The 19911-nt window shown below is 33.4% G+C and overlaps 1 protein-coding gene across 2 annotated transcripts in view; it reads left to right on the forward strand.

Annotated features, from left to right (window-relative positions):
* The window catches only part of LOC128999452 (monocarboxylate transporter 12), an 83839-nt gene that overhangs the window by 42634 nt on the left and 21294 nt on the right, over nt 1–19911 (forward strand). The gene's annotated exons all lie outside the window — the stretch shown is intronic.

Consider the following 19911-nt stretch of genomic DNA (forward strand, 5'->3'; position numbering starts at 1 on the left):
TAATATATGCCGTTTAAGTTTACAAGGATTCAATTCCCATTGTGATTAGCTCTCGCTATTCTATATAAAGCGCAAGGCCAAACCTTCACAAAAGTTGGCATTTATTTGGAAAAAAACCAATGTTTACCCAGTGGCCAGCTTTATGTTGCTTTTAGCCGGGTAAAGCGGCCAGATGATGTTAAAATACTACCAAATAAAGACCAAGGAATCTACTTTAATATGGATACTGTAAAACAGAGAGTTTTTGCATTTTACAATTTGGAGGATGACATTATCTCTATGTGTTTTTTCGAAGTGAATTTGTCTATATTCAACGAAATTTATATGTATTTAATTAATAGTCATAAAGATTAATATTGAAAATGTTCTTTAGTTGTATTACGATTAGAAAGTTAAAATTATAAACACACCGCATAAACAGTCCTTTGGAATTTTTATTTTAAACAGAGCAGACATCAAAATGCTTAATGCAGCTATGTAATAACTATCATACATATTAGGCTATAATATATAAAAATGTTAAACAATTATTCAAGTTAGGGTAACCCATGAGACTAATAATTTGTACAAAATAATTACTAGAATATTATAGGGGCCAGTGCCCCTACAAGCCACTAGTAGTAACTAAAGGGTTAATTATTAATGAAATAAACAAGCAAGGCTTGATACAATTACCATACCGTGTGTTTCAAAAGTCCCACCCGTGTTGTTTTGTTTAATTAATAGAGACAAAATGATAATATTCAGGGAATATTTATATGGTCAAAAAAGGATGTTTTTTGTCTATGTAAATTTTTACCCCCTCCCTCCCAAAAGGGGTAGTTTGGGGTTAAGTTGAAATTTTCAAATTTAAACCCCTATCAAGTTATACATAATTTTAGTAAAGATGATAAAAGATAAAGAATGGCGCAAACTAGAGGTCTCGAACACGTTTTTTAAAAAATGGCTATAGCTCGAAAGCGGTAAGAAGATTTGAAAGAATTTTAATTGTCAAGAATTAAATTTCCTACAAAATAATCTTGGGTGTTTTCCGATCACACTCCTTCGCCTTAAAAAAAAAGCCGTACTTCTAGATTTTGAAAATGTCTCTAAATTTTTGACGTGTTTTAACTGAAAACGAGCTATAGCCGTTTAAAACCCAGTTTTTTTTAATAAAAGGGGGGAAATTAAAACTTTGAATTGTCATAAATTTTGATAGGATTGACGTATACATTTAGTTTGCGCCATTATTTTTCTTTTACTATGATCTTTACAAGTATTATCCAAATAGCTCAATAGGAGTTTACGTTAGAAAATTTCGACTTATGGTGTGGACACCATGAAACCTTTGGGGGGGAGGGAGTGAAAATTTACATACACCAAAAACATCCTTTTTAGCGAATTTCCCTATAGGGAAGTAGCTATTACCGTAGGTCTCATGGTAACACTTAGGCCCGGGACCGATTTACTTTTTCATTTTGATGTCCCCAGAGGCCAAAAACACCATTCGTTCAAATTTATATATATATATATATATATATATATATATATATATATATATATATATATATATATATATATATATATAGATTTATATATATATATATATATGTGTGTGTGTGTGTGTGTGTGTGTGTGTCCGTGAACACGATAACTTGAGTAATTTTTATCCGATTTTGATGACATTTGGTTTAAAGGTGTAAGGCGGGATAAACTTGAATGAGTTCGCGATCCAGCATGATCGGATCATGGGAACAGGGTTTTATGGGGTAAAAATAGGTTTTTCTCACTTTTGACCCTCAAAACACAAAATTTCCTAATTTTCCTCTAAACCTTCTTAAAGAGCTTAAATAAACAAACAATTCAGCATATCAAAGTGTTTTGTACGGTTATTGGTTATGGAGAAAACTAAAAAAAATGGTCAACTTAAAATTCCCATGTTATTCTTATGGAGAATATTGTAAAATGTTGTAGTTTGCTTGTTTATGGATATCTTTTGATCAAACTTGGCAAATATATTCATTTTATACTAAGCAATAATTATTTTACCTAAAACACACACATTATTAGTGTCCTTGTAGCAGCAAACCTAGGTACTCGTTAAACCTAATGTTATTTAAATAGATCAATTGAAAATCAATTCAGCCAAATGGAAATTCGCTAAGACGGCAGGTTTGCTGCGGCGGGGGTTTTTATAATATAAACACGCTCTGAATATTTTAATTTTATCTCTATTAATAAAAGAAATAACAGGGGGTGGGACTTTTGAGACTTACGGTATAATTACAAACTATACGTTCAAATACAGTCTTTGAAATGATGGATGGTAGTGGTATATAATTTTATCTCTATTAATAAAAGAAATAACAGGGGGTGGGACTTTTGAGACCCACGGTATAATTACAAACTATACGTTCAAATACAGTCTTTGAAATGATGATGATGGATGGTAATTGGCGACACACGTGTGATGCTGTGGCTGTACATTGCTGTGAACTGTGCTCTTGTGATGCATTACATATGTAGCGTTATCGTGTATTCTAGACTTTGTTAACACATCATGGAAGAAAGAAAATGCATTGGAGTTTCAGTGATACATCTAGTTACTGCGATAAGTGTGGTAACTGTGGTGGAATGTGCGACTGGTGGTGTGCCGGGCATCGTTAACAACAGTTTAAAGGACACATGTACTCTAGCCAACCCTGCAACAAACAATTACGACGAGCTTACAAGAACGATAAAAGAGGGTTTGATTAGAAACATGTTTGGCACGTTGACGTCTTTGATATCCAAATCAATTGAGATACCCAGGTTTCAAGAAAACATCGGCAAGTCGGGGTTACTTTGCACTTCTGAAGCACTGGCCGAAGTCAGTCTACAGGTACGTGATAAAAATTGGAACTTTTGCTACCAACCATCTTTAATAAGTGGCTATGTCGAAGTTTTAGTTCAAGCTAGTATGACATTCAAAAAGCCTATGACATTTGAAACCTTTATTGACGAGACTAAGACGAGCTTTGAAAAGTTCTGCGATGCAACTTCTAAAACTGGTTCAGTTCAATATACGTTTCCTAAGGAAAGCTTCGTTTCATTCCTATTAGCTGTTAATGAACTTCCAAAAATTCAGACCGAGTTTCTGAAATCCCAATGCTCGGTTATCATCCTCGGAATAAAAGTAGACAGTGTTAGTAATCCGGATGTAATTGAGATGGACAATAAAGTCAGTGGCATCGGTGACCGTTTGTGGAACAGCATGAAAGGAGCCGATATCACAAATATGCTTACCACCGGTATCTTGGAGGCTGTGGTAGGTAAGTTACAGCCGAACACTAACGTAATGCAAGGTAATGACTGGATTTGTGTAGGTGAGAGTCTTGATGAGTTCAAAGAATTCTCGAAAATTAAAGGCGATCATTGGGCATACAAAAAACAAAATCCTTTCGAATTCATAAGCTCCTTTCAGCGAGGCATTGAAAAGGCGATCACTGATTTTGAATCTCAGAAAACAGTGAAATCTGATGATACTTTCATGGTTACACTGTCGGATAATGTTTCTGGGAAAGTTGAAAGCTTCCGCGTCTATGCATACTCACCACTGACTTTCCTGGATCTGAGGCGTTTGTTCGGCGTTAAAGAAGATTACTATTTAAAATTTTTCTCACAAGACACTTTATTGCCACTCTCAAACCCAGGAAAGAGTAAAGCCGACTTGTATATATCACGCGATGCAAAGTTTATGGGTAAAACATTAAAGTCTTCAGAAGTAACTACAGTTCAAAATGTTCTGAAGCGGTATTTGATTTATATGGAAAAAGGTGCATACACACTTCTTCCAAAATTCTTTGGTCTCTATACATACGTGCCAGTGTCCTTTCGAAAAAAGCTTTTGCAAAGTGATTTAAATATGATCGTGATGAATAACATGATGCCGGCAGATCTTGAAATCATCAGTCAGAAATATGACCTGAAAGGATCCAGCTACGGGAGAGAAGCAAATGATGATGAAAAGGAGAAGAAATTTCCAACTTTCAAAGAAAATGATTTTCTTCTTCATCATTCTCACGGGATATATTTGAAAGCAAGAGACTACGATAGAGTCGTAAACGCTATCGCCTCCGATGCTGAGTTTTTAAATGGTTTAAACATTGTTGATTTCAGTTTATTGTTGGGTGTTTCTTATGAAGGTAGAATATTAAGCAAAGAAGAAAGGGAAAGACCTACTGGTGAAATTACCAGTATACCTTGCGAAAGTAAAGACAAAGAAGAAACTACATCTGTTTCTAAACGTGGGGAATATAATCGGCCGAGAAGTATACCTGCGTTTACTGTTCATGGTGAAAGAGTAAGGCTTTATTTAGGAATTATAGATGTATTACAGGAATATGTATTTGTAAAGAAAATGGAGACGTTAGTAAAAAAAACTTTGATCAGGGAAAACAGTTTTTCTGTAATTGAACCAAACGCCTACTCGCCAAGATTTAAAGACTTTATGCGATTACAGGTTTTTCAAAGGATGCATCCTTGCCCGGAGCCGGACAGAGAGGGTTTCTCATGGGAATTGTTGGAAATATTGCTGAAAAAGGTGTACAAGAAACTCTTGTTACTAACTCAAGAAATTCGTAGTCGTTTCAAAATGTAAAACTATTTTGTTCTAATTCTTTTGCCCGTTACAATTGTATTATAAGAGTTTGTAGTTTTTTCAAGCACAAGGGTCTAAAGTATTTGCTTATTTAAATAAATTAATAATAAATAAAAGGGTTGGTGTTTAATATTTCCCACATAATATAAGCCTGGGATGTGAATTAATTACGTAAATGTTTTCTAAAGTGCTATGAATATGTAAATAAGCCCGCAAACTCGTAGAAATGACAGACGTACCACAGAGTTATGAATATGTAAAAAATTAACTTTATCTCAGCGATGCAGTGGATACAACTTTGTTATTGTTTTAGATTCTTCAAATTGACTTGATAATTTATATTACTATGCACTGTGGTGTAAAGTCGTTGTAGATAGGACATTATATAAGAAACAATACAAACATGATTTGAAATATTAATATCAGAAAAGTATTAACCTATGTTTTTTAATATTTATTTTACTATTGTCAGTGATTAGTAACTAAGATATTTTTAACTTAATAGTCCCTAAGACATTTTAATAAATAAATGTCTTAGGGACTATTCGATTTGTTTTGTCCAATGCCAACAAATAGCGACTTAAATCAAGCAGGCACTAATTTTAATATTTAAATCCAAAACTTAAAACTTGAACTTAAAAATACTAGAGTACTGCAGTTTTTTTAACATGAATCCCAACTGTGGCCAAAGTTCTTTAAAAGGAAGTTTTTTACCAAATAAACACATTATATTTCAATTACTAAACAGCTACACTGCTAATAACCAACAGATGGCATTACTGTACTTCGAATCCACATATTGATAGTGACAGAGAAACATTCAATTTTAAATTACATCTACAGCTATGTGTTTAACAACCTCTTCTTTCTTTGAGAGGTATGCTCATTTTAACACTGGGAAACAGACTGAGTGCAAGGATAAAAATATAAATCTCGACTTAACACTAACCGCATATTGGACCAATGAGTTTTTAAGGCTAAAATTCACTTTTGTTATATGTCAACTGTTAAAAACCTATTTTGAGTACCATCGTACCATACACTGAAGATAACTCACATAATGTATCACATCAAACAAAGACGAATCATATCTTTCTAATGAACACATATTACTAGACTGTGTGAATTTAAAAAATAGCATTTAATATTTCTTATAGACGTACCAGTAACACAACCTGACTTTAGAACTCAATATTTTGTTGGTGTCTGTAGTCATTGTAAGCTATATGTTCAGATTGCCAATATCTGCGCAGTTCCCGTGGGAGATTTGGAGCAGATTTAATTTCCCTGGAAAGACGACATTGCATTCAAGTGTGTCCTAGGTGTAGCTATCTCTGTGGTATCAGTTAAAGAGAAAAAATATTTGACTATAGGCTATCTTTGTTATTCACTTGTGTGTCATATATTATCTATGTGGTGTGAGTCACAAAGAAAGTAATACAGATATTATTCAAGAGGCTATCTCTTTCACATTCACTTGAGAAAGAGACAAACAGATTACACTATACGCTATCTCTCTTTTTCACTTGTGTGCTCTATGTCTAACTATCTCCTTCAGTGTAATCACCGAAAAAAATTATATTAGATAGTATGTTGCCTATATGGTATAAAAACTTTAAATGTGAACGTGGGACTTACAAGTGACAGAATTATGATTCAGACAATACTTAACTGAAACGTCTAAGAAGGTTACTTTTTGCTTACTGATTATTGACTGGTGAGTTGTTATTATTGACTGGTGAGTTGTTATTATTGACTATGAGTAATGAGGTATTAGTTTTATTTTAGTTTGCAAAACAGTTCAGGAATTCTGTAAAAGAGCGTGCACTTGTAATGTTGTAATTTGGAAATAATACCTTTATCCAACAAAAAAAACATAACCAAGGAAAATTGAAATAATATACATTCCAGCATGTTTAGATAACTTTTTTACTCATAATACCAACAATTTTTGATGGCGGGTCTTACTCTCTGGTGTAGGCCTACCTATTAAGCACCTTATCAAACCGTCTCTTCTCGTACACACATTCAAAATGCGTGGGGATTCCTATGTTGTGTACCTCACACATGAATATGTTGTTGGGAGGGGGGAGTGGGGGAGTGGTGGCCAAAAATATCTCAACACTGGCTACTTTGTTTTGATTACTTTTTTATTGTTGCCTTGCATTGCAATGAAGTAGACAACTTTCTTTGTTTTTAGACAGGCTCATGTCTATATTAGTCAAGGTGTTTATATTTACATAAAACTAGCTTCTATACCCGTGTTTCGCATCGGGAATATGTTATATACCGCCTAATCCAAACACTTGTTGAGTAGTTCGAATTTATAAACATAAAGCCACCAAATGTATGCAAAAAAGTATGACCTACATTGAACTGTCTTACTCTTAACATTAAAATGTATCGATAACATAATTGTCATAGCTTGTTATAGAACCTTTCTTTAATTCCATAATCAATGACATACTTATAGAATTAATTGTGTAAAATATTTTATTTAATTTGTTTGGATCAGCTGTCTGAAATTGTCGAATAAGCATTCAACAGTTCTGATTGTTTACATTGAAATGCCAACACAAAGGTCATGCTCCCATTGAGACCAATTAATATTTACTTTTGAAAAACCTCACTTCACAACTTTGGACATCTAAGGGGCGTAGCCCCTTCCGATGAACCTTTTTCCGGGAGGAACTCATGGAAGTGAATAGGCCTATGGCCACAGAAATTAAACATGACGTTCCTAGATATGTGGACTATCGGTGTGTTTAATTTTGACTGTATCGGTTTAGTGTTTTAGTTATGGCAGCCGCACAGACAAACAGACACAACCTCGATTTTATAATAGTATGGATAATTCTTTCTGTTGAACAGTCTTCTCAGACTAATGGAAATGCAGGAAACCAGACAAAAGTGTCTAAACACTCAAATCAAATCAAATAAAATCAGTTTTATTTCTACAATATATACAAAATTTACAATTTTCCTAAAAAATAAAATACGAATATATATAGTCTTGAAGCATTATACAGTACATTGTTTACGTAAACACGTCACATTATACCTAGTAAATAAACGTCTTTGCAAGCTGCTTTCATGCAACGTGTCCATCGAATATAAATATTAGTCAATAGTAGGCTACAACATACATCTCTCAACGGTTATTGCTATGTGTTCTCAGTTATTTGGGCTAATTAGAAATGTTATATGGAAAGTGTAACATGTATACAATGACTTTGTAGCCAAACAATATGTTAGCTCATTTAATTTTTCGATTAAATAGAGTTTGTATTACTATTACGATACACCCATAGTCATAGGCTACTTATATTTCATTATAATTAATTTAAAATACAGGTGCGTGACGTGTGAGAATTTCAATAAATACTAGTGTCAACGATATGATCGGTTAAATAATGATATTTTTATCTGGAAATCTATGGCTACAAAAAAAAAAATTAGATTTGTACAGAATTGTACTGCAAAGGGTGTTTAAAATTCTCTAAATTCATGTCTCTATAACACCTACAAAATGAAACTCTTTGTTAACAGTTAGCGTTTGTACATTCTTTGTTAAATCATTTGTGCATGGGTAACTATTGACGTAGGCTTATTACCATTATAGAGACTGCCAGTCTATTCATAGACCAACAATTGAAGAGTCATTAGTATAAGTCAAATCGCCAATTTTTAAATTTAGCCATCATATTCAAAGGATGAAACTGTTGATACCTACTTTATGTTTCGCTAAACGACTAATACGTGCTCATACGCACACTCATAAAAAGGTCAGTAACTGTGTCGAAGAAACGCCAACCACTGTATTGGTAAAGTTAAACGGCTCTACAATATTGATAACAACTGTTATCACAGTGGACGGCCGCTTTGTGTGGTAGTGAGCCGGGTCAAGGTCAAGGTCGTTTCTTATCAATGTTACGACGCTGATAACAACGCGGTCCCTGTGTATGCCGTGAACTTTATTGAGGTAGAATCGACGCACATTTTGCTAGTGTCGCGATCTCTGTAGTACTGATGAGGTTTTATTGATGTGTATACTGTAATAGGATTTAGAGATTTTACATAATTGTGATTGTTTGGAACAGTTGAACAATAAAAGTAAATCGCTTGATTTAATGGTTGGCCCCAGTGCCAATCGAATCAAGCTGATATTTTGAGAATTTTTTATAATTTAATTTCCCTCGCGAAGCAACAGAGCAGGGAAATAAATGGCGCGAAACACTTTTACACCTAGGTTGTGGGTGTCTCGAATGTTTGAAGAGAGAGTTTTAACCTCAAATTTGATCAAACGAATGATGGATCTAGTTTCACGCATAGATATCAAATAGCATCAAACAAACTTTACTCAAATTAGTTACAGAATCGTAGAAACATGTTACTAGAATAAACAGGATGGAAATGATGACGTAAATATTCCAACAAGTAAAGTTTTTACATTGAATTATGTACACACATTGAATTAATGAGTGAATGAGTTAGTGGTAAACATAGATTCCGCTTCTTGCAGGGATATGAAAAATTTAGCAAACAAACGCTTTCGATATTTCATAACAACCCGTAGAAATGTTAAAAAAATAACTAGGGTACACCAAATTGAACCGAGTGGAGACAGCAACGCAATATTCTCACGTTAACAAACTTTAGCACTTTTCTGGCGAGAAGTTTTTGTTGTGAACCCGTGATTTATCGCTGTGCTGCATTATTCTGATTGCTCGCTCTCAATCTCTACTTTCTCTCATAGCTCTACCACGATTCTATTGCATTCTCAAATATCACCATGATGCATCATAGTTTACTGTCCTGTTTAACTTAGTTGGACAAATTTTATTTAGGAAAATCGCAATATTTACGATTACCACACTCGAGAACGGTTTAGTATTGGATATACGTAAGGACCTTTTATTTATAGATGAGGAAAACTACAGACAAATTAATTTATATGAACAATTTTGTTTTTAGATTTGAAGCAGACTCAATTTACATTGGTGGACCAGATTTAGCCACTCATGATCACAGTAAACTTGGTTGAGTCCGTCATTGAGTTTGCTATAATATTTACCGTCCTTCCCTTTAGGTCAGATGATAGTTGATGCTAGGCATATATCTCGCAATAAAAGTTGCCTTCTCATTTAAGTTTAGCCAACGAGTAGAGAATCATTATAATTATCATTATTATTGTTGTTGTTTAGTTATTATTATTATAATTTTCATCATTATCATTATAACTATAAGCTACTGTTAAACAAAAGCATTTTGTGCGAGACTTTAAAACAGCTAAATGTATTTCAGAATTGTGAAAACCCCACAATAAAACAAATTAATAGATGAACTGGAGAACAACTCACAAATTGAGGATTACAATTTTTTTAAGGCGCGTGCTAATCTTGGTCTTACATAATCAAACATTATACTCCACTCAACTCGATATCCAAATGGCCCTGTATTGGCAATAATCGTGAATGAATCTTGTGTCTTAGGCACAGCGTACAATGTTGTGCTTTGTCGATAATCGTGTGTGTGGAATTTTTGCGCAATATAGCAATGATAAACTGAGCTCATTGCTTGTTGGACGACATTAAATGCGATCTAATGTACAATTTATCTTTGATCTATTGCAATATAAAAATGAGAAGATTGTAAAGAGTTTATGGGAACTTAATTAGCACACTATTTTCTTCTATGCTGGGAACTAAGCAGATGATGGGCCAATTTTAAAAGATCGCAGATTGAGATATGTCAGGTAGATAACTAAAAAAGTGAACAATTTACAAAAATAAAATTTAAGAACTAGTAGAGAATTTGATTAAACTGAATAAACCTTTTTTCTAATTACATTTTGTAAATCACTTCAGCACGATTATACAACGTTACCGTATAACCTACGTCTGTCGTTACGTCTGTATTTGCAGACAAAACTATCATTTGCGAATGCGTGAATACATGTCAGAAACCATAGTATAATATAAATACAGTGTGCCAGAGTCATAATAGATAAACAACAAACAAATAACAATGAATGACATGAATGTATGAACAAGATGTAAGAACAAGAACTCATGCCGTGACAGAGCTAAATCCTAAGGGATTGAAGCTCAATTGTATAATGAAGACCAGCCAGTTATTTAGGAAAAGCAGCGCTCATTGACTAAATGTTTCACAGATGAAATAGTTCCACATCTAAACTGATCATCTTCTATTTCAATTAAAGTTCCCCAAAACTATACCTACCTATCCTAGACCGTTGCTTACGTTGAATTTCCGTTCCTCTTTATTTCGGAGTGAGTTCAGATAACTTACCTATCAAGAAGAAAATTCTAACCTTTAAATTAATTCAAGGCACTTTGGTATTATACTGTACCAACCATGTCGATAAAACGACTTTCAAATAAGATTTTAATCAGTTTAAATAACAAAATCTTCCTAACCTAAAACATAGTCCACCCTTAGGTTAGGTTAGTTTATTAGGTGTGGTTAGTATAATACCAAAGTACCGAATAACATGATGAAGTTGATAATTACAATATCCGTAATGTAACCTTCTAGCTTTACGAGAGTTTACAAATCATCATATTGTACAAGTGAAATGTCACAACGCAAGCATAAAGTTAGGGGGTACTCAACTTTAAACATTAAATCAACCATGTCACTGTTTACATATACTGTTTTCTCATGAATAAATCGACACAAATGGCGATATTCCACACAAAACCAAACATGAACAGTACTAATATCAATGTCTCTCGATAGTTAATGATGGGCCAAATAGAGTTATTGTCTTTTATAACGAGGGAAACCAATAATCGTTGTCATTGATGTGGAAATTGGTGTTTTCACATTGAATGAACAGAATTCATTCGAATTTACATCGCCATTTTTAAAAACAAAAGGGTAATTCGCTTTTGTGTCGTTTTTGTGCTCAACAATATTATATCGCAATAATTTACAGTAAATTTGTGGGATCTGAAGATTTTTTTTCTGTTTTTATTTACAAGACATATATTTTTCTTCCATTAGTTCCATTTTTTAAAGACACCATTGCATGTCAGTTAAGTAAGCTATTAATTACTCTTAGAAACATTTTTTACACACATAGAGAGTTAAAAAAATAAATAATGCCAAACATTTGGTCTAAATACGAAATACTTAAATCTTGGTTTTTCGGATGAGTCCCTCTATAGAGTAGGCTAATTAGTTGACAATGAAAGTTACATACAGTAAACTGTTTTTGTACTTCCATCTGAGCATATTAAAACCAGGGTAGCGCTTTGAAGTTTTAATTGAAATAATACGAATATAAACAAGTTTACAATGGAGTCTTTATTCATGTCTGCTACACCTAGTAACCTTGACAAGATAATTGCACCAGCTATAATTGCAAAAATTATAGAAATTACCATTTCTGTGTGGATAGCTGAATGCCCTGGTACTTAATAGTAGAAGCACAAAAGTATTGGCTAATAAATCTTGATAAAACTAGTTACAATAACATCTCTATATTACGGAACTGTTATATTTGTTGTTATTTGGAATCGCAAACAGACATACTGGATACTGTAGTAATGGAAGTTAATTACCAGAACCTAAACTTAAAATAACAGTGGTCATAAATTTGAAATATAAACTATGTTTACTCGTCGTTAATTTTGTGTACCAAAGAACAATGTTACATTCTAATGCATTAGAGAGTTAACGACGCGCAGTTAACCCAATATTTGCCGACTCCTCACAGCAGAATGAGGGTAAACGGCGACTATTTCCGAGGAATAATCATCAGGGGCCGGATTTCAATGGCGTTCACGCCCCTGTTACGAAAATCGCAAATGATAATGCAAGTGTGACAATAACTTAGTTGCCATTCAGTGATGAAGGATACGAATGTTTCTCATTCTTTCGGGTTGTGAAATTAACTAAACAAATTTGTTTGGTAATAACTAAGATACTCTAAGGTTTGGGCGAACAATTTTGGTGGCGACATTTTCTTCCTCGTCCGTTAAATTACGAACAATATGAACGCATGGGCAACTGGTCAAGTAGTTAGAACGTGGCACTTCCAGAGGACGTGGGTTCAATACCTGATAGTCATCACTGGCTTTTAAAATCTGATATTGACACGTTTCAGTGGCTTGGAGTCCACCCGAAGCTGCAAGATCATCTTCGTAGAAAACAAAAAGATAAATCTCCTTGGTAAGGAGAACTTTCTCTGAGAGTTCCCTCTATTAAACCCTGATGCACTAACATCATTATCATTTTGCAGGTTTGCGCTATTTAATGAATAGTCTCACGTTATCTGATAGATACGATGTTAATACCACCACGAGTGCTACTGAATGAGATCTGAGATCACGAAGGTGCAGGTGTATTGCGTTTGCCGCTCAATGTCAATGAGACAAGATAATCTCCCTCGTGACAACGTATCTATCATCCACTCTCCAGACTCCACTGATACCGGAGATTATTGGCTAAGCTCTTGTGAACTCTCGACGTAACTTAATGCAAGCCATCAAACTCTACATATTGCTATCATAAACTTTATGAATAGTTCACATCAGGTTAGACTATCTAAAATAATAATGATAAACATGATAAAAAGTTAATCGTAGTTTTATCGGTGTGATCGACTAGATTATTGATTTAGAGAAAGTATCGATTATTGAGACTTTTCTGCACGTTTTAGTAGAATAGTTTGTATTCATTCCATTGGTAATTGCGATTTTTAAAAACTTAAAACGTTCAACAGTTGATATAGAGGAGGTAATTTAGATGATTATTGCAATAATTGAATCCCCTGTAACCTTGCCAAGGTCACTTGGAAATAGCAGATGACGATGGCATCTACAAGATGCTAGATTTTTCCAGAAAAAAATATAAATAGTACCTATAGTTACTGGATTTTCAATTCAAATGTTCCCCCACAAGACCGCAATATAAGGGAAAGTGCCATTTTTGGCACTCAGAACGGCTCTCTAATTCATAAGCTCGCCACTTATAAAGTATACCAGGCATAATGGGAAAACTCTGTATTTTGACCATGTAGCTAATTTATACCGTACCCATTTTCAGAATATATTGGTTATGAAAAAAATATAACAACAGTTCATGGATGTTTTGCGAAAATAATCCTCTGTCAATGTAATCGCTGTTTTACTAGTTAACAATATAAAAAAAAAATATATATATATCAATTCCAAACTTTGTAGGCTTTTTGATTAAATGAAAAGGAGGTAAAATATCGAAAAAACTCATGATTAAGTCAGTTGAGGTGCTAGTTACCTATATTTTTGTCTTCAACTTTTGATTTAAAATTGTGTAGAAATCTGTAAATCAGTGACTGTAACGCCTCACATGTGTCAAAATAAAATCGAGATTGGTTGTAATTACGTAAGTATAGCTGTAAATCAAAATCAGAGGGGAGTGGCGCACTGTACTGTAGGGGAAGGGGCTGCCCGGTCACGCAATTGTGACTTTGCAAAGTTTACCATAATTTCCCTTGATATTTAGTCAAATCACGGAATACTTAGAGCACTGTTATGGTCCCCCAAGATAAGAGTTTTCATAAAGAAAGTATCAATATGCTAATTAAAACGTAAAAATCGTGTTTGTAATTTCAACTAGATCATATGTAGAAAGGGGAATTAATGTAAATGACAGGAGGAAACAACGTTTTATAATACTTTTTAAATATCGCACCTTTAAAAAGTAAGCGTTGTATTACCATTTCCTTTGACAGTACCTGTAGTGTACATTCTAGATGGACCGGCTGTATATTTTTTTGTTTTGAAAAGTTGAATGAGCTACTCACAAAGTCTGTACGTCTAAAACTATATTAACTACCTAATTTATTGGTACTGTGTTGGGTGACGTGACACAAAAGATGTCACAGTTTAAAATAAGTTGTCCTTTTGTACTTGTTGAAAAAGTTGTAATATTTGACAGGGACAGAACTCGGTAGTTTGTATCAGCGCTGTATGACGATGGCTTGATTTGCCCACGGTAATTTTTACCTGGTTTCGCCTTTACACGGGAATAGACCGTCTAGTTCTATGTTCTACCCATAGTAAAATATGGATGCGTGTTTTTGGTGTTTAACGCAGTAGGTACGAGTTTGTGGCCAAGATGCAGGACTGAACAGTTGGCCCAGGTCCAGATGTTCCGTGTCTACTGACAGGGAACATCGGCCCGGAAACCTGGACGTGAAATCGAGATAAGGGACGTTGGTTCAAATTAGATCCAATAAATAGATTACAACAAATAATTTTCACTTAACACCTCTACATGCAATTGTTAAGCTATTCGATACAATGGATTTGAAATATTGCCCATCCTATCTTGGAATTTAAATAAATGTAAATCAAATAAATAAAAGGGTTTAAAATGTGGTAGAATTCTAACAACAGTAAACACCCGTAAATAAAAGTTGTTTTTGTTTTAAGCTGTGCTTATCTTATACAGTACTGTATATTAAAAAAAACTTAGACTACGTTTGGCTCTTCTACCCGACCGATTTTCATGATTGAGGTCTCAAATTGAAGGTATGCACGCACAGATTTGTCATCAAGCATCGGCATTTAATTATCTATAGTAACACTCGGTTTATACGTAAACGAAATTTTCTCCCCGTGTATTTCTTATGGGACTTAAATTTGGTTCTCTTTGGCGAGTTCGTTTGGCTCTTCTACCCGACCGATTTTCATGATCGACGTCTCAAATTTAAGTTATGCACGCACAGATTTGCCATCAAGCATCGGCATGTATTTGTATATAATCCCACTCGGCTTACACGTTAACGAAATTTGCTCCCCATGTATTTCTTATGTGAGTTTAATTTTTTTCGAGTTTGTTTGGCTCTTCTACCTGACCGATTTTTATGATTGAGGAGGTCTCAAATTGAAGGTATGCATACCAAGTTTTCTCATAAAGCATCGGCAAATATTTACCTACTGTATTACTCGACCAAAACACATAATTTGATTTATTTTATAATTCTTACTTCAATTTAATATGTACCTTCACCAGTTATAATTTATAATTCTATATATTTTAGTCTAAGAACCTTCAGTGAAATACTGGCTTTCATCTAAGCTATTATTAATTCAAATCGTACGAGTTTCAAGCAAACGCAAGGTGAAAACCCTGCAATATTACTAGACAACTTTTGTATGAGTAACCTCAAATCCACCTCATCGTCTATGTTGATAGCTTTACAGTTTTCATCATAAAAAACCAACATAAAAATTATTTTTCATAAGGGTTTTATATGATTAAAAATTAATAGCTCCAGTATTGGTAACGTTTTTCTATATGTTTTTTCTCACAAATTTGATTATTTCTCGGATATTATATTTGTTTTAACGCTGTAAATAGAGCAGCACTATAGACTCAAAATAATCAGTAAATTATAGGCTTTAATTTTAGCTATCGATCGTTTGAATCAGTTAAGCTCAAGAGACTGTATTACTCAATCAAAAATAATAAATTTAATTATTTCTCTGATATTGTGTTTATTTTAAAGCTGCAGAGCAGCATGGGTCCTCTAGTTTGTATTACAAACATTCTCGAATACACATAAAAAACAAGAATAATGTTCAATTATCGTCATTTTTATAATAGGTAACCTAAAATATTTGGACAAAATTTTTTCAATGCTAGGTTTAGGTTGATTACAATTATTAGGGTTCCATATTTTATTCAAGTATGCAATATTACCAATAAACAATGGAAAATAAGTTACGTTGTTGTATATTTGCTGAACAAACTGATTGAATGCAAATGATGTTTTTCTCTTATTGTTGGATTCTTTTGATGTCATACTCATTTTATTAACCGGTGACAAGTATCGATCAAAATGCATTTTCTCGATCAGTTATCATTTCCCGATATTTATGTCAGTAAAATAGGCAAACGATTACAAGAATTGAGACTAATACTATGCTAAATTGATTTGCAGGACTTGTTTTAATCCATTCCTAAGCAGAGAAACGTTTATACGGTTTTTTTATTATGGTTACTTAATTACTTATAGACTTTATTATGGTTATTTATTTATTTATATATTTAACTTTATTTTAATAAAAACTTTGCCAAAATAAGTAGGTACAGCAGTTTTTTTAATTAACACATTACTCACTAACCACAGTAAAAATCTATGATTAAAATCACTACTTAAAGATTAAGTAAACTATTAGTTGACACTAATTTGTGTAAATCTATTAAATATGTCTAAAGGATTTTTCAAACATTTGACAATGTATCAAATTTTTATAAGACTGAAAAGTGAGACATTTTCTGGCTGTCACACGGTAAAACCCCCCTCCCCCCCCACCATCAATGGGGTTCTTCTGCGCCATCGGCGTTGTGAAATTGATCGGAAATGAATTTCAGATTATTGATGAGTAACAGCTTTATTCTGGCTCAAGTTGTCGATCGGATAAACAATCACACCTGGGTCCTCTAATTAGTAGCCTACGCCTGGATTTATTATGGATTTATTACCGTAGTCATATTATGGATTTTTATAGGTGAAATCCCCTATTATCAGTTGATTTTTATAAAACGATTATTGGCGATATTTATGGATTTTATAATATTATTTTTCCAGAAGTTTTAAGCTGGAAAAATAAAAAGTAACTGAATAAGTTATAATTTATGTACTGTGATGCCAGATCTCCACACAGTATATTATGCATAGTTTTTGTACAAACAAAATTTATTTTGTAAATTTAAATTTATTAATCATTGGGACGTATTTAGATGTACTATATCGTTTTTTTATTTTCCTTATTTTTCAAGATAATTTTTTTAATATAACACTTACTTACAACTGAGGAGACTTTTCTCCGACAGAATTGTGGATTAACTGTTATAACGTTTGCTATTACGTTTTTCCCCAGAACAAATTACATGTCTAGCAATTAAATTATTGATAACCAAGTGCACGCATATGTTCATAATTGTTGTATAAAATGTGCTAAAAGTTTACTCGGTCATGAGTTGGCAATACCAAAACCAATACCAATACTAATACCAATAGCCATGCCAATAATATACCAATAATAGTAATACAATTATCATTTTGTAATTTGGTAATTTTTAGTAAATGTAGATATGAACTACTCATTCAAGCAATATGTATATTGAATATTTTTAATTTTCCATCTTCCTATTCCTGAAAGGAAAATACAATGCAATTTTCAGACATTAGTCCCTAACTAAAATATCAATTAAATGAATTTTGGAATTACTTTGTAGTCTGACTGAATCAGTTCTCCATTGCTTGATACATTTCTATCGCAAGGATGCAATAACGTTTACAGAGTTTATTTGTCCAATGTAGGTCGTACCGGCACCGGCTCACCTGCAGTCGATCGCGCCGATGTTGCAGCTTGTATACTTAACAAATGTAACGAAAGTTAATAAAAACACTTAATTCAAGTGTGCGGTTATTATCTTAGGGATTACGAGTAAACTGGTCTAATTTTGTTTGAAATTGGATTATTGGTCACAAACGTTTAATTAGGTTACTATTTGATCCGATGTTTTGAAAAACTGTTTATGCGGAAGGGTTAAATTATCTTACAGAATCATTGGTTTCGCAATTCTTTTATTGTTGTGTTAGGTTATATGACGAATTACCTCAAACATGATTTTTCAAATAAATAATTAATTAGTAATATATAAACTATGACGGTGAACTAATCTGACGAGCAAGATTTAATTAAAATGATCTAGCACCAAACAAGTGTAACACTCTAAATAATAACAACAGTGACTGAAATAACGTACAATGAATGTACACGTATCACACCACGAGGTTATCACAGAACAGCTGGAGTGATAGTATTATCTCTTATCTACAGCTGACACATTGTTGTCGACCTCTGGACCACTCTACAGCTCAATCATTGTTTCTCTGTGTTATATCACACTTTTTAATACTCAATTGAAACTATTACGATTTGGAACATATACTTTCTTTGAGGCTTATCTCTTATTGTATTCAAAGAAAAATGAATCACTGATTCTTTTGAACAAAATGCATTGATTAAGTAATTTGACGCATTAACCATTAAAGTCGACAAAAACATTATCATAATACGACACTTTACAATAAGCCTGGAAAGTGTGCAACCAAAGACAGTAAAATGCTGAAGTCCAAGCATTGTCATTTTATGATGTTGAATCAGCAAGCTCAGCGATTCAGCGGTATTGTATTTTTCTTCGCTGACGCAGAGTTGAACTTGGATGACCCGACCCACACAGCTGACCTTTTTGTGCTTTGAAATTTTCATAAGTTTGTTTTTAAGTTAAGTTGGTAACTTCAAACTTACTCATAATATTAAACAGTTTATGCTATTGTTGATGCCTAAAAACACGATGAGGATGAAATACAGTCTATATAGATGAGTTATTTTAAGTCCCTAAGTAGTTAACCTATCTATAGTGTATTGCATGGAGCTCAATTACTTTTAAACCATTGTTGATTAAATTAGGCCTGGCCTAAGTCAATCAATAGTTTGGCGTTAAATAATAGTCTTAATACAAGTATTTCATATGAAACTCTTTCATTTATAAAATTTTAACAATTTATTGAATAATGTACCTAATGGAAGATAATTTAAGTGCAAAACTTCCGTAAATAATTGTTAATTTGATACACTGAAAGTGAATATCAGTAAGTGAACGTGGTGAAGTGGTCCACACTGATTACAATGGTCGATAATTATGTTGTGTGAATAAACTTAGCACATTTGGCACCAGTAGGGTGGTCAAAGAGCCAAATATCTGGCCTAGAACACTGACCTACCCAAGAACCAACAGTCGGGAGGTGACTAAAGATAAAACCGATAATGTGTTGATCAACAATGTGCAGACATCAACATGTGTAGGGGTTCCTGATACTTTAAATAGGGTTGTACACAGTTTGGAAAGCTCGTAAGTGTATATTAGACTGAAACCCTGTGATGACAGGATGGTAAACTTATAAGCCCCTATCATGTAGATCGCATCATTAATAATTGATTCCGGTAATCCAATGGCAAATTGCATCTGGATCCAAAATCAATCGTTTTTGCTGGATTCAAACCAACGACCTTGATTTGAAGGTGGTTTGCATAGTTGATTAAAAGGATAAAACTGTATGAACTGTCTAAAGGGTATTACAGCTAACGAATAAACTACCTTAACGCCATTTCAAAATAAAAAAAATATTAGAAGAACATTATAGCGACTCAGATTACTTTAAGCTTTTGGTTTCGCTTAAGTGTATAAGTTTTTGATATCCT

The sequence above is a fragment of the Macrosteles quadrilineatus genome, unplaced genomic scaffold (genome assembly GCF_028750875.1).
Source record: "Macrosteles quadrilineatus isolate MER2022 unplaced genomic scaffold, UCM_ALF_1.0 Scaffold_8__2_contigs__length_117827958, whole genome shotgun sequence".
In the NCBI taxonomy this organism is placed as follows: Eukaryota; Metazoa; Arthropoda; class Insecta; order Hemiptera; family Cicadellidae; genus Macrosteles; species Macrosteles quadrilineatus.